Below are 11199 nucleotides of genomic sequence, written 5' to 3' on the forward strand. Positions count from 1 at the left end.
CGTCTCCATTGCCCCGCCACACCTTGGAAGCAGAGCAAGTAGTGGGTTGACAATTTTTTGTCTTAAGGGAGCAGAGAGCAAAGTACTTCAGCAAGTGCAAGACGTGGTCCTTTCAAATATTTTGGGTTGCTGTATAATAATAAGACATTCATCTATCTAAGACTAGGTTACTTTGCTATAGTAGCTAACCTGCCTGAGTCCCTATAAGGCCAGAAACTGCAGTCTCTGGCATTTAGCACCTCATCATAAAACAGTAGGGTATTAAGTAAAGGATTATATGCTAGATCCTTTCCCTTTTGTCCACATGCCTCTTGCTTGTCAGGCTAGGGGGAAGTTTGTAGAAGTAAACTTCTATTGAGCCAGGAGAAGAGAATCGTTACATTTGCAAAGAGAAAAAGTTTTACATGGGCCAATAAACATAAACTCATAAAAAGCCATATACAGTTTCACACATACATATTTATATCTTTCTGTTAAAACCAGTTGTATTCAGCTCACATATATAATTACATATTTATACACACACACACACACACACACACACACACACACACACACACACACACACACAAACACACCTATACACACACAAACACACCTATACTTACTTTTGTAATTTGAAGCAAAAGACCAAGAAGCAATAACTCATTCATTCTGGAAGAAAAAACTGCTCAAAACTTTATTGCATATAGAGAAAAAAATTCTACCTTTTTACTGCTAAATGAATTAAATGAAAGTCTATAAGAAGAAAGCTTTGTTCTCTTCATTAAGACTAAACTTCCCTTGCTATTAAGAAAAGAGCTGTTCTGTGCCATGGTAAGGAGAAGTCTGCCCGCTCTTTCTGCTCTCTTTGTAACTTTTTTTCCTTAGCATTCTCTGTATTGCACTGTTAGTTTTTTTTTTTTAAGTTGCATATAGTTTCTAAGTTATTCCACTCTGCATTTATTCTATAATTGCACTCTTTTCGTACTCTGCAATCACAATAATATCCCTATTCTCAATACTATTCCTACCCATGCTATGCCTTTACTTCTAAGCTCTTGAGTTCAGTTCTATCTAAATTCTTCAGCTCTGTCTAAAAAAAATTCTCCAGTTTAATCCTGTCTTTAAGATATTCTGTCAAAAAAGGTATTCTCATCTCTGATCTGTTTCATCCATTTGTCCTCAGCACTTATACATCTTTCAGAATACAAAATCACATGGCCAAAATTCACCACAAGTTAAAACATAAGTCTAAGTCATAAATTTTATAAAAAGTTGACAACAGAGAATGTTTACATTGTACATCCATTAGGAGTAATTAGCTGGCTAAGCATTCATCACCTATCTCCTGCTTTGCAGGTTCATAGAGAGTTAAATAACATAACTCCTGTTACCAAGGTATTAGTAAAGTTTTGTATACATAGACACAGTTAATATTTGAATCTTCTTTCCTAGCACCTTTAGTAGATCGTTAGTCCCCTATCTATGTCCTTTGGTTAATGGTTTTACAAACTCATGGAATGAGTTCTGAGTAGTAGATACCTGCTTGCTATCTCAGAAGCAACTAACTAATTCCCGATATTAAAGACTGGAAAAATTCTCTATTAAGTTTTGATTATCAGAGAGAACCTATCAGCAGTTCTACTATAAAAGAACTTAATAAATACTGGTGCAATTTTAGGAATTCTTATTGGATCATCATTAAGAATTAAGAAGTCATCTATTTGTCTACATAGCATTATTACAGCAGACTACATATTTGTTGTTCTGCAAAGATATGCTCAAAAGTGTGGACTAATATCCCATGATGATTATATAGTTTTAATAATAACAAGGAAAATATCAATGACATGAAACTTTCCTAAAATTAATTTCTCTTGTGTCTTGTCTTATGTCAGGGAGATCACCTAGTAGTTATTAAATACTATTATGATAGTGCGATGGTTTGTGTATATTTGCCCAGGGAGTAGCACTGTCAGGAATACAGCCTTATTGGAATAGATGTATCACTGTGGGTGTGGGATTTAATACCCTAGTCCTAGCTGCCTTGAAGTCAGTATTCTGCTAAGAGTTTTCAAATGAAGATGTAGAACACTCAGATACTCCTGCTTTATGACTGTCTGGATGATTCCATGTTCCCACCTTGGTGATAATAGACTGAACCTATGAACCTAAAAGCTAGCCCCAATTAAATGATGTCCTAATAGTAGTTGCCTTGGTCATGGTGTGTATTCACATCAGTAAAACCTTAACTAAGACAGATGGCTCCTGACAAACCTATATTGAGATGTAGTAACAACACATGTGGTGTGTGTGTATGTGTGTGTGTGTGTGTGTGTGTGTGTTTGTGTGTGTGTATGTGTATGTTTGTGTGTTTGTGTATATGTGTGCTTGAACTTAACACACCATTATTCAATTTTATCAACACCTAGTTCATCCCAAAATAATTATATATTTTTGAACATTTTATTTTATTTTCCCTTTGCATTTACCTTTTATAGTTAACATAATATATTAGTGCTTTGAACTGATGGACCTTAGCTACGAATACTTAAGTTGAAATATTAGACATATGTACTCAAGAAACAAAATAACATTAAATAATGTTTTAAGGATATTATTACAAAAATCAAAATTGATATTTAAGCAAGGCTGAATATGGAGAAAAATAAAGGAAAGCTTCTTGAAAGAAATCATAGATTTGTTGATGGTCAATAATTTCATCATACACTGTGATTTTGTTGTTGTCATTTTACCTCTTGATATTATTTTGAAGTTTAATCCTAACAATTTCACTATTCCATAAAATTTGAACAATATTTATTTTACATAAATTTTTCTTTCGTTTTCTGATGAAGTGATTAACTGAGAAATGTAACCAAGCTCTAAATACATGGCTTAGGCTGAGACCAGAGAATTTCCTTTTCTATCTTTAATATCCCTAGGCTTAGGCCTGATAGCTTCTGATGTAAAATCTAATCTTACAAAGTGACTGATTCAATCCAATTTCTTTTGGCTTGTGACTGAAGTGGTCTGCTTGGCCTCATACTAACCTTGTCAATGTTTTAATCTTCTGGTTCCTTCTCATGTTGTTGTGTCTTCATCTGTGTCTATCGTTTTCTCTTCAAGTTATCTATATCTGTAAAAATACACACTCTGTCATACACATACTTCATTTTTTCTTCCTAGCTGTTCTTTTTTTATATTTTTATTAGGTATTTTCCGAATTTACATTTCCAATGCTATCCCAAAAGTCCCCCATAACCTCCCCCAAACTCTCCTACCCACTCACTCCCACTTTTTGGCCCTGGCATTCCCCTGTACTGGGGCATATAAAGTTTGCAAGTCCAATGGGCCTCTCTTTCCAGTGATGGCCGACTAGGCCATCTTTTGATACATATGCAACTAGAGACATGAGCTCAGGGGTACTGGTTAGTTCATAATGTTGTTCCACCTATAGGGTTGCAGATCCCTTTAGCTCCTTGGGTACTTTCTCTAGCTCCTCCAATGGGGGACCTATGATCCATCCAATAGCTGACTGTGAGCATCCACTTCTGTGTTTGCTAGGCCCAGGCATAATCTCACAAGAGAGAGCTCTATCTGGGTCCTTTCAGCAAAATCTTTCTAGTGTGTGCAATGGTGTCAGCGTTTAGAAGCTGATTATGGGATGGATACCCGGATATGGCAGTATCTAGATGATCCACCCTTTTGTCACAGCTCCAAACATTGTCTCTGTAACTCCTTCCATGGGTGTTTTGTTCCCAGTTCTAAGAAGAGGCAAAGTGGCCACACTTTGGTCTTCGTTCTTCTTGAGTTTCATGCGTTTAGCAAATTGTATCTTATATCTTGGGTATCCTAAGTTTCTGGGCTAATGTCCACTTATCTCTGAGTACATATTGTGTGAGTTCCTTTGTGATTGGGTTACCTCACTGAGGATGATGCCCTCCAGGTCCATCCATTTGCCTAGGAATTTCATAAATTCATTCTTTTTAATAGCTGAGTAGTACTCCATTATGTAGATGTACCACATTTTCTGTATTCATTCCTCTTTTGAAGGGTATCTGGGTTATTTCCAGCTTCTGGCTATTATAAATAAGGCTGCTATGAACATAGTGGAGCATGTGTGCTTCTTAACAGTTGGGACATATTCTAGATATATGCCCAGGAGAGGTATTGCTGGATCCTCTGGTATTACTATGTCCAATTTTCTGAGGAACCACTAGACTGATTTCCAGAGTGATTGTACAAGCTTGCAATCCCACCAACAATGGAGGAGAGTTCCTCTTTCTACTGGTATAGCAACAGACAAGTAGACCAATGGAATAAAATTGAAGACCCAGAGATGAACCCACACACCTATAGTCATTTGATCTTTGACAAGGGAGCTAAAACCATCCAGTGGAAAAAAGACAGCATTTTCAACAAATGGTGCTGGCACAACTGGCGGTTATCATGTAGAAGAATGCGAATTGATCCATTCCTATCTCCTTGTACTAAGGTCAAATCTAAGTGGTTTAAGGAACTCCACATAAAACCAGAGACACTGAAACTTATAGAGGAGAAAGTAGGGAAAAGCCTAGAATATATGGGCACAGGGGAAAAGTTCCTAAATAGAACAGCAATGGCTTGTGCAGTAAGATAAAGAATGGATAAATGGGACCTCATAAAGTTCCAAAGCTTCTGCAAGGTAAAAGACACAGTCAACAAGACAAAAGACCACCAACAGATCGGGAAAGGATCTTTACCTATCCTAAATCAGATAGGGGACTAATATCCAATATATATAAAGAACTCAAGAAGGTGGGCTCCAGAAAATCAAATAACCCCATTAAAAAATGGGGCTCAGAGCTGAACAAAGAATTCTCACCTGAGGAATACCGAATGGCAGAGAAGCACCTGAAAAAAATTTCAACATTCTTAATCATCAGGGAAATGCAAATCAAAACAACCCTAAGATTCCACCTCTTTCTAGCTGTTCATAAGTAGCGTCATTTTCCTGTGATGTTCTCATATGTATTGCTTGTAATCTATCTCTGACTCTTTGTGAAAAATATTTGATTAATTACTTTACTGCTACTCAATCAGTTATCACTTTCAAGTATGACTGTTTCTTTCTACAGTCTAACCTTACCTAGATTGTTTGGGATTAAATATGTATACTAAGAACTTGTCTATGTTCTATCCAGAACATACTCTAATCCAAGGAGTGTCTGCATTCTGTCCAGATAATGTGGACTAAGAATGCCTTTGGATGTGATCCCTTGACAGAGCACCCACATTGCTGAATTATAATTTCTTTTATTTTTCCATTTTTATTAGGTATTTAGCTCATTTACATTTCCAATGCTATACCAAAAGTCCCCCATACCCACCCACCCCCACTCCCCTACCCACCCACTCCCCCTTTTTGGCCCTGGCGTTGCCCTGTACTGGGGCATATAAAGTTTTCGTGTCCAATGGGCCTTTCCAGTGATGGCCGATTAGGCCATCTTTTGATACATATGCAGCTAGAGTCAAGAGCTCCGGGGTACTGGTTAGTTCATAATGTTGTTCCACCTATAGGGTTGCAGATCCCTTTAGCTCCTTGGGTACTTTCTCTAGCTCCTCCATTGGGAGCCCTGTAATCCATCCATTAGCTGACTGTGAGCATCCACTTCTGTGTTTGCTAGGCCCCGGCATAGTCTCACAAGAGACAGCTACATCTGGGTTATTTCAATAAAATCTTGCTAGTATATGCAATGGTGTCAACGTTTGGATGCTGATTATGGGGTGGATCCCTGGATATGGCAGTCTCTACATGGTCCATCCTTTCATCTCAGCTCCGAACTTTGTCTTTGTAACTCCTTCCATGGGTGTTTTGTTCCCAATTCTAAGGAGGGGCATAGGGTCCACACTTCAGTCTTCATTCTTCTTGAGTTTCATGAGTTTAGCAAATTGTATCTTATATCTTGGGTATCCTAGGTTTGGGGCTAATATCCACTTATCAGTGAGTACATATTGTGTTAGTTCCTTTGTGAATGTGTTAACTCACTCAGGATGATGCCCCCCAGGTCCATCCATTTGCCTAGGAATTTCATAAATTCATTCTTTTTAATAGCTGAGTAGTACTCCATTGTGTAGATGTACCACATTTTCTGTATCCATTCCTCTGTTGAGGGGCATCTGGGTTCTTTCCAGCTTCTGGCTATTATAAATAAGGCTGCTATGAACATAGTGGAGCATGTGTCCTTCTTACCAGTTGGGGCATCTTCTGGATATATGCCCAGGAGAGGTATTGCTGGATCCTCCGGTAGTACTATGTCCAATTTCTGAGGAACCGCCAGACTGATTTCCAGAGTGGTTGTACAAGCCTGCAATCCCACCAACAATGGAGGAGTGTTCCTCTTTCTCCACATCCACGCCAGCATCTGCTGTCACCTGAATTTTTGATCTTAGCCATTCTGACTGGTGTGAGGAGGAATCTCAGGGTTGTTTTGATTTGCATTTCCCTGATGATTAAGGATGTTGAACATTTTTTCAGGTGCTTCTCTGCCATTCGGTATTCCTCAGGTGAGAATTCTTTGTTCAGTTCTGAGCCACATTTTTTAATGGGGTTATTTGATTTTCTGAAGTCCCCCTTCTTGAATTCTTTATATATGTTGGATATTAGTCCCTTATTTGATTTAGGATAGGAAAAAGTTCCTTTCCCAATCTGTTGGTGGTCTTTTTGTCTTATTGACGGTGTCTTTTGCCTTGCAGAAACTTTGGAGTTTCATTAGGTCCCATTTGTCAATTCTCGATCTTAGAGCACACGTCATTGCTGTTCTGTTCAGGAATTTTTCCCCTGTGCCCATATCTTCAAGGCTTTTCCCCACTTTGTCCTCTATAAGTTTCAGTGTCTCTGGTTTTATGTGAAGTTCCTTGATCCACTTAGATTTGACCTTAGTACAAGGAGATAAGTATGGATCGATTCGCATTCTTCTACATGATAACAACCAGTTGTGCCAGCACCAATTGTTGAAAATGCTGTCTTATTTCCACTGGATGGTTTTAGCTCCCTTGTCGAAGATCAAGTGACCATAGGTGTGTGGGTTCATTTCTGGGTCTTAAATTCTATTCCATTGGTCTACTTGCCTGTCTCTATAACAGTACCATGCAGTTTTTATCACAATTGCTCTGTAGTAAAGCTTTAGGTCTGGCATGGTGATTCCACCAGAAGTTCTTTTATCCTTGAGAAGACTTTTTGCTATCCTAGGTTTTTTGTTATTCCAGACGAATTTGCAAATTGCTCCTTCCAGTTCGTTGAAGAATTGAGTTGGAATTTTGATGGGGATTGCATTGAATCTGTAGATTGCTTTTGGCAAGATAGCCATTTTTACAATGTTGATCCTGCCAATCCATGAGCATGGGAGATCTTTCCATCTTCTGAGATCTTCTTTAATTTCTTTCTTCAGAGATTTGAAGTTTTTATCATACAGATCTTTCACTTCCTGAGTTAGAGTCAGGCCAAGATATTTTATATTATTTGTGACTATTGAGAAGGGTGTTGTTTACCTAATTTCTTTCTCAGCCTGTTTATTCTTTGTATAGAGAAAGGCCATTGACTTGTTTGAGTTTATTTTATATCCAGCTACTTCACCGAAGCTGTTTATCAGGTTTAGGAGTTCTCTCGTAGAATTTTTAGGGTCACTTATATATACTATTATATCATCTGCAAAAAGTGATATTTTGACTTCCTCTTTTCCAATTTATATCCCCTTGATCTCCTTTTGTTGTCGAATTGCTCTGGCTAATACTTCAAGTACTATGTTGAAAAGGTAGGGAGAAAGTGGGCAGCCTTGTCTAGTCCCTGATTTTAGTGGGATTGCTTCCAGCTTCTCTCCATTTACTTTGATGTTGGCTAATGGTTTGCTGTATATTGCTTTTATCATGTTTAGGTATGGGCCTTGAATTCCTGATCTTTCCAAAACTTTTATCATCAATGGGTGTTGGATCTTGTCAAATGCTTTTTCTGCATCTAACGAGATGATCATGTGGTCTTTGTCTTTGAGTTTGTTTATATAATGGATTACATTGATGGGTTTTCGTATATTAAACCATCCCTGCATCCCTGGAATAAAACCTACTTGGTCAGGATGGATGATTGCTTTAATGTGTTCTTGGATTCGGTTAGTGAGAATTTTATTGAGGATTTTTACATCAATATTCATAAGAGAAATTTGTCTGAAGTTCTCTATCTTTGTTGGGTCTTTCTGTGGTTTAGGTATCAGAGTAATAGTGGCTTCATAAAATGAGTTGGGTAGAGTACCTTCTACTTCTATTTTGTGAAATAGTTTGTGCAGAACTGGAATTAGATCTTCTTTGTACGTCTGATAGAACTCTGCACTAAACCCGTCTGGTCCTGGGCTTTTTTTGGTTGGGAGACTATTAATAACTGCTTCTATTTCTTTAGGTGATATGGGACTGATTAGATGGTCAACTTGATCCTGATTCAACTTTGGTACCTGGTATCTGTCCAGAAATTTGTCCATTTCGTCCAGGTTTTCCAGTTTTGTTGAGTATAGCCTTTTGTAGAAGGATCTGATGGTGTTTTGGATTTCTTCAGGATCTGTTGTTATGTCTCCCTTTTCATTTCTGATTTTGTTAAATAGGATTTTGTCCCTGTGCCCTTTAGTGAGTCTAGCTAAGGGTTTATCTATCTTGTAGATTTTCTCAAAGAACCAACTCCTCGTTTGGTTAATTCTTTGAATCATTCTTCTTGTTTCCACTTGGTTGATTTCACCCCTGAGTTTGATTATTTCCTGCTGTCTACTCCTCTTGGGTGAATTTGCTTCCTTTTTTCTAGGGCTTTTAGATGTGTTGTCAAGCTGCTAGTATGTGCTCTCTCCCGTTTCTTCTTGGAGGCACTCAGAGCTATGAGTTTCCCTCTTAGAAATGCTTTCATTGTGTCCCATAGGTTGGGGTACGTTGTGGCTTCATTTTCATTAAACTCTAAAAAGTCTTTAATTTCTTTCTTTATTCCTTCCTTGACCAAGGTATCATTGAGAAGAGTGTTATTCAGTTTCCACGTGAATGTTGGCTTTCCATTATTTATGTTGTTATTGAAGATCAATCTTAGGCCATGGTGGTCTGATAGGATACATGGGACAATTTCAATATTTTTGTATCTGTTGAGGCCTGTTTTATGACCAATTATAAGGTCAATTTTGGAGAAAGTCCCGTGAGGTGCTGAGAAGAAGGTATATCCTTTTGTTTTAGGATAAAATGTTCTGTAGATATCTGTCAGGTCCATTTGTTTCATAACTTCTGTTAGTTTCACTGTGTCCCTGTTTAGTTTCTGTTTCCACGATCTGTCCATTGAAGAAAGTGGTGTGTTGAAGTCTCCCACTATTATTGTGTGAGGTGCAATGTATGCTTTGAGCTTTACTAAAGTGTCTTTAATGAATGTGGCTGCCCTTGCATTTGGTGCGTAGATATTCAGAATTGAGAGTTCCTCTTGGAGGATTTTACCTCTGATGAGTATGAAGTGTCCCTCCTTGTCTTTTTTGATAACTTTGGGTTGGAAATCGATTTTATCCGATATTAAAATGGCTACTCCAGCTTGTTTCTTCAGTCCATTTGCTTGGAAAATTGTTTTCCAGCCTTTCACTCTGAGGTAGTGTCTGTCTTTTTCCCTGAGATGGGTTTCCTGTAAGCAGCAGAATGTTGGGTCCTGTTTGTGTAGCCAGTCTGTTAGTCTATGTCTTTTTATTGGGGAATTGAGTCCATTGATATTAAGAGATATTAAGGAAAAGTAATTGTTGCTTCCTTTTACTTTTGTTGTTAGAGTTGGCATTCTGTTCTTGTGGCTGTCTTCTTTTTGGTTTGTTGAATGATTACTTTCTTGGTTGTTCTAGGGCGTGATTTCCGTCCTTGTATTGCTTCTTTTCTGTTATTATCCTTTGAAGGGCTGGATTCGTGGAAAGATATTGTGTGAATTTGTTTTTGTCGTGGAATACTTTGGTTTCTCCATCTATGGTAATTGAGAGTTTGGCCAGGTATAGTAGCCTGGGCTGGCATTTGTGTTCTCTTAGTGTCTGTATAACATCTGTCCAGGCTCTTCTGGCTTTCATAGTCTCTGGTGAAAAATCTGGTGTAATTCTGATAGGCCTTCCTGTATATGTTACTTGACCTTTCTCCCTTACTGCTTTTAATATTCTATCTTTATTTAATGCATTTGTTGTTTTGATTATTATGTGTCAGGAGGAATTTCTTTTCTGGTCCAGTCTATTTGGAGTTCTGTAGGCTTCTTGTATGATCATGGGCATCTCTTTTTTTATGTTTGGGAAGTTTTCTTCTATTATTTTGTTGAAGATATTAGCTGGCCCTTTAAGTTGAAAATCTTCATTCTCATCAATTCCTATTATCCGTAGGTTTGGTCTTCTCATTGTGTCCTGGATTACCTGGATGTTTTGAGTTAGGATCCTTTTGCATTTTGTATTTTCTTTGACTGTTGTGTTGATGTTCTCTATGGAATCTTCTGCACCTGAGATTCTCTCTTCCATTTCTTGTATTCTGTTGCTGATGCTCGCATCTATGGTTCCAGATCTCTTTCCTAGGGTTTCTATCTCCAGTGTTGCCTCGCTTTGGGTTTTCTTTATTGTGTCTACTTCCCCTTTTAGTTCTAGTATGGTTTTGTTCATTTCCATCACCTGTTTGGATGTGTTTTCCTGTTTTTCTTTAATGATTTCTACCTGTTTGGCTGTGTTTTCCTGCTTATCTTTAAGGGCCTGTAACTCTTTAGCAGTGCTCTCCTGTAATTCTTTAAGTGACTTATGAAAGTCCTTCTTGATGTCCTCCATTATCATCATGAGAAATGTTTTTAAATCTGTGTCTAGATTTTCTGTTGTGTTGGGGTGCCCAGGACTAGGTGGGGTGGGAGTGCTGCGTTCTGATGATGGTGAGTGGTCTTGATTTCTGTTAGTAGGATTCTTACGTTTGCCTTTAGCCATCTGGTAATCTCTGAAGCTAGGTGTTTTAGTTGTCACTGTTAAGAGCTTGTTCTTCAGGTGACTCTGTTAGCCTCTATAAGCAGACCTGGAGGGTAGCACTCTCCTTAGTTTCAGTGGGCAGAGTATTCTCTGCAGGCAAGCTCTCTTCTTGCAGGGCAGGTACCCAGATATCTGGTGTTCGAACCAGACTCCTGGCAGAAGTTGTGTTCCACTCACTCGAGGTCTTAGGATCCCGTGTGGAATCCTG

The sequence above is a fragment of the Mus musculus genome, chromosome 2 (assembly GCF_000001635.26).
Source record: "Mus musculus strain C57BL/6J chromosome 2, GRCm38.p6 C57BL/6J".
NCBI classification, from domain to species: Eukaryota; Metazoa; Chordata; class Mammalia; order Rodentia; family Muridae; genus Mus; species Mus musculus.